Source organism: Bos indicus x Bos taurus, chromosome 5 (assembly GCF_003369695.1).
Source record: "Bos indicus x Bos taurus breed Angus x Brahman F1 hybrid chromosome 5, Bos_hybrid_MaternalHap_v2.0, whole genome shotgun sequence".
NCBI classification, from domain to species: domain Eukaryota; kingdom Metazoa; phylum Chordata; class Mammalia; order Artiodactyla; family Bovidae; genus Bos; species Bos indicus x Bos taurus.
Window position 1 is genome coordinate 114389494 of NC_040080.1, and position 5304 is coordinate 114394797.

General features: G+C 41.9%; 1 pseudogene; it reads left to right on the plus strand.

Moving 5' to 3' along the window:
• The first annotated feature begins 2384 nt into the window (after positions 1-2384).
• LOC113893907 lies at positions 2385-2481 on the plus strand (annotated as a pseudogene).
• Positions 2482-5304: the final 2823 nt, after the last annotated feature.

Below are 5304 nucleotides of genomic sequence, written 5' to 3' on the forward strand. Positions count from 1 at the left end.
TGGAACTCTGCATCAGATGTTTATATCTTTCCTTTTCTTCTTTGCTTTTCGCTTCTCTTCACAGCTATTTGTAAGGCCTCCCCAGACAGCCATTTTGCTTTTTTGTATTTCTTTTCCATGGGGATGGTCTTGATCCCTGTCTCCTGTACAATGTCACGAACCTCAGTCCATAGTTCATCAGGCACTCTATCTATCAGATCTAGGCCCTTAAATCTATTTCTCACTTCCACTGTATAATCATAAGGGATTTGATTTAGGTCATACCTGAGTGACTAAGCACACATACAAATCTAGATGGATCCACAAACTAAATGGATTAGGGACAGTGACAGACATGCATAGGGAAGAGGTGGTTTCTCAGTATATACCTTATGGCATTTTGATTTTTGAGCCATTTGAATGCTACTTATTGACATGAAATAAAATTTAAAAAAATAAATTTAGAGCACACACATATAGAATGCCCCTTAAATAGCTAAAATAAGGATCCTGGCCTAAGGAAATGCAAGATCATGACAGAAGAAGAATGATGTGAGATACACACTAATGGATTAGTGCTTTTACAGCAAAAAAAAAAAAAAAAGATACAGTCAAAAAGGGAATATTCTCTTAGCCATAACTGGGTAGCGGTTTTCGCAATAATTCTGGAAACAGTCTTTCTCAGGAGGTTACTCTGAGCCAAAGAAGTACCAGCAAGCAGTGTGGCATTCATCTCCTCAGAGAATTTCCAGTGCTGTCTGGCTTCTTATGTAGACTCACCATCAGATTTTGTCAGGCTGCCGAGAATGGCTCTGTCTTAGGGACTGAATCTAACCACACTTGTGAGTGTGACCAATTTATTTACAATAAGAACTGTCCCAGGAACGAGATCATTCCAAGTCCATCTGACCAGTCGGACCTATATGTGGGAAGTCAAGTAATAATCAGGTGGTTGCTCAGCAAGCGTGGAATGAGAACAAGAGAAATCAAATTAACTGCATGAGCCCCCTCCCAGCCAGTTATGCTCCAGTTCCCCAGTGCTCAGTCGTGGTCTTCTTCACCTACACTTGCTTTCTGTGGGTTTCTATTTAGTTCTATAACTTGGGTGCCACCACGTGCTGATGATTCCAAATTTTGCATTTCCAGCCAACCTCTTCTCTCACCTACCAACTCATTTATCCACCTCCCAACCCAGTCTCCACATGGATGCTTACCCTTAACATGTCCAAAACAGGATGACTGTTTCACGTTCTCTAAACCTGGTTCTTGCTCTGCTGCCCCATCCCAGTTAGTGGCATCACCAATCTCCCACTCAGTCAGAACAAAAACCTGGAGCCGTTTGGACTCCAGTCTTAGCTTCACATCCTGCAGCCAACCAGCAGATCCCACTGCCCCACAAATGAAGTAGATTTCAAATCCGCCCGTTTCTCAGGATTGCCTTTCCAGCCGCCAGTCACTTCATCTCACCCGCCATAGCTTCCTAAGGGTCTTGCTTCTAGACCTTGCATTTTATCCTAGACTGATTTCCCTACCCCCAACTTTTTATGTAAAAAAATTTTAACTCCACAAAAAAAGTTGAGAAAAGAGCACAAACCCTACATCAGAATTCACCAATTACCATTTAACCCTTTGTTCATGTATGAGTGTGTGCATACACACACACTTTACTGAACCATCTGAAAGCAAGTTGTATCTCTAAATACCTCAGTATGTATTTCTCATGAACAAGGGCTTCCCTACATGACTAAATGATTCTTTTGAAGATGCAAATCCTGTCGTGTCATCCCTCTGCTCAGTCTTCCAAAGGTTTTTCCTTCACACGGAGTGAAATCCAGATTTTTCATAGTCTACGAGGCTGTCCATGTTCTGTCTCCTGCTTATCCTTAAATCTTACCCCCTACCACTCTCCCTCCAGCTTTCTCCCCACCAGTTACATTGTCAGTCAGGACAAGTTATGCCATACTGAGGTAACAGAGAACTCCAGGTCTCAAGAGGCCTGACACAGTGCATAGTAATGTCCTCACATAGCTGTTCAAGGTCAGCTAGGAGCTCTGACCCCACATGATTTTCTTCCTCACTCCTAGATCAGTTTCTGTCATTAACTTTACCAGTCATCATGCCACAGAGAGAAAAGAGATCTAAAGGGTCTTTCATTGGCTGTGTTCAGAAGTGGCACATGGCATTTCTACTCATGACTCACTGGCCAGAATTAGTCGCACGGTGCTAACCCATGCGCAGAAGAACCAGGTGGCTCCGTCCCACCTTGTTCCTGGAAGAGGAGAGAATTCTTGGCAGGCAGCACTAATGAGCACCCAAACCGGTGTTCCTTCTATCCCTTGAACACACAAGCCGTCTCAGCCTCCAGGTTTTCCATTTGCTGTTCTGATGCACAAAACTCTCGCTCTGAGCTCACTTTGGCAGCACATATACTAAAATTAAAACGATACAGAGAAGATTAGCATGGCCCCTGTGCAAGGATGACGTGAAGAGTTCCATATTTAAAAAACAACAACACCTCTTTCCCTCTGATCTTCATATGGCTCACTTCCTCACTTTATTCAGGTATCTCTGCTTTCTTGTCACCTCCTTAGAGATACCTTTCTTGACTTTTCAGTCTAAACATATTCCTTCTCCATGACCTTCCTACTTTGGTAAGCTCTTTTTGAAGCACACATCTAATGTTATTAGTGTGTGTGTTTATTTTTCCACAATGACTGCTTTCCGCACTAGAATAAACTTCGTGAGAATGTGGACTTTTTCACTTCCCTATTTCCAGCACATAGGATACTGCTTAGCCAAGTAGGCACTCTACTAAGTTCACTGAATGAATGCATGAGTGAATGAATGAAGACAAATGGACCAATGGAAAGACTGACTAAGTCTCCCTCCTCCTGGGCAGTGATCCCAGAGATCCAACCAACATTTGGATTTGCCTCCATGACTCCATTTTTGTGTCTAACACTACCTAAACTGACGCACCCAGTTTTTTCTTAAAATACTAAATCACTGCAACGTTCTACCATCCTGGAAGCCATTCTTTTTCCTCCAGGTGACTTAGCATGTCTCTGTTCTAAACAGTCATTTGTTCATTTTAAAGAGCAGCTCTCAGTAGGAAATTTTATTCGAAGTCTGTGCAGAAAGCCTCCCTGTAGCCTATGGATTGATGACATGATGTGGTTGAATCACATTTATGCTTAGGTTAACAGTATAGTAAGGGCTTCCATGGTGGCTAAGACAATAAAGAATCTGCCTGCAATGCAGGAGACCTGGGTTCAACCCCTGAGTCAGGAAGATCCCCTAGAGAAGGGCATGGCAATCCTCTTGCCTGGAGAATTCCATGGACAGAGGAACCTGGTGGGCTACAGTCCATGGAGTTGCAAAGAGTCAGACACAACTGAGTGACTTAACACTCTCACTTTAACAGTGTAGTAAAAACACATAATTTTTTAGTCTCTATCACTTACAGCTACTCCTTTGGATGTTTGTATTTAGAGCCAGGTAAAATCACCAGGCAGCAATGCCTGACCTTATTATAGACAAATGTCTGGGTGAAAGCCTCACAAATGATTATAGCAATCAAGGTTCTTATGCCCAGATTAAATATATCTAGTTAGTAATTGGGTGTACTCTGTGAATTCAGAGTGGTTTCCGTTCTGTCCCCCGCTATTGGGAAATCCTTACTGCAGCAACAGAAATGTCTGTTTTCTCTAAAAAGGGGACCCCATAGTATATACAATCTTAATACATATTCCAGAAGTACATTTATGTAAAACTTCTTGGGACTTTACCTGTGTTTCTGTCACAATTTACATACCATTTTGTACTTAACTAAACTCCTGTATTGGATTCTAATTTGTATTATATGTCTTAAAATTTACATTAACTTGCAGTATACCTAGTCTTAATAATCAGGGTTTCTTACACAATCCTCCAGGATAGTAATGCCTACAAGAACATTAGCAAATGATAACCTGTGCATAACTTGATAAGGGCGTTATCTGAGTTGCTCCTTGAGAAGACTTTGTTGGTTATTTAGAGGGGAAAAGCCTTCCCTGATAGCTCAATTGGTAAAGAATCTGCCTGCAATGCAGAAGACCCCGGTTTGATTCCTGGGTCAAGAAGATCCTCTGGAGAAAGGATAGGCTACCCACTCTGGTATTCTTGGGCTTTCCTGGTGGTTCAACTGGTAAAGAATCTGCCTGCAATGCAGGAGACCTGGGTTCAATCCCTAGGTTGGGAAGATTCCCTGGAGAAGGGAAAGGCTACCCACTCCAGTATTCTGGCCTGAAGAATTCCATGGACTGTATAGTCCATGGGGTCACAAAGAGTTGGATACAACGGAGCAACTTTCACTTTCACTTTAGGGGGGAAAAGGTCAATTTATATATTTGTGTTATTTGCAATATTTTATTCTAACCCTTTTGAGAAGTGAAATAAGAGATCATATATATATATATATACACACATATATATGTATATATCTGAAGAAACAAAATGAACTGTGTAGTGAAGACAAAATTGGGGCCATTTGAATATTGTGTTCTGTGAACCTCAGGCGCTCGGTAGTGAAAGTGCTGTCTCAGCCACTGGCCACCAGTGTCGCAGTTTAGATTTCACATATAAGTGATATCATATGATATTTGTCTTTCTCTCTCTTACTTTACTTAGTGTGATAATCTCTGGGTTCATCCATGTTTCTGCAAAGAGAATTATTTCATTCTTTTTTATAGCCGAGTAGCAGGTAAGCTACCGTCTACGGGGCCGCAGAGTCGGACACGACTGAAGCGACTTAGCAGCAGTAGCAGCAGCAGCGTTCCATTGTGTGTATGTTTCGTGTCTTTATCCACTCATCTGTTGCTGGACATTTAGGTGCTTTTCATGTCTTGGCTATTGTGAACAGTGGTTCTGTGAACATAGGTGTGTGTGTATCTTTTTAAATTTTTGTCCAGGAAAAATTTCTGGACAAAATAGCTGAGGGGTGGGATTGCTGGATCATATAGAAACTCTGGTTTTTTGTTTTCTGAAGACCCTCCATGCTACTTTCCATAGTGGCTGCGCCAACTTACATTCCCACGAGCAGTGTAGGAGGCTTCCTTTTTCTCCACATCCTCTGCAGCATTTGTTATTTGTAGACGTTTTAATGATGGCCATTCTGACCAGTGTGAGGTGATAGTTTAGACTGTAGTTTTGACTTGCATTTCTCTGGTAATTAGCAATATTGAGCCAATTTTCACATGCCTGTTGTGATTTGTTTTCTTTTCCTCTTGCGTTCGTGGCCCATTCTCTTCCCACTTTCCTTCACGTTGTCCTTTAGATGATTCTGCC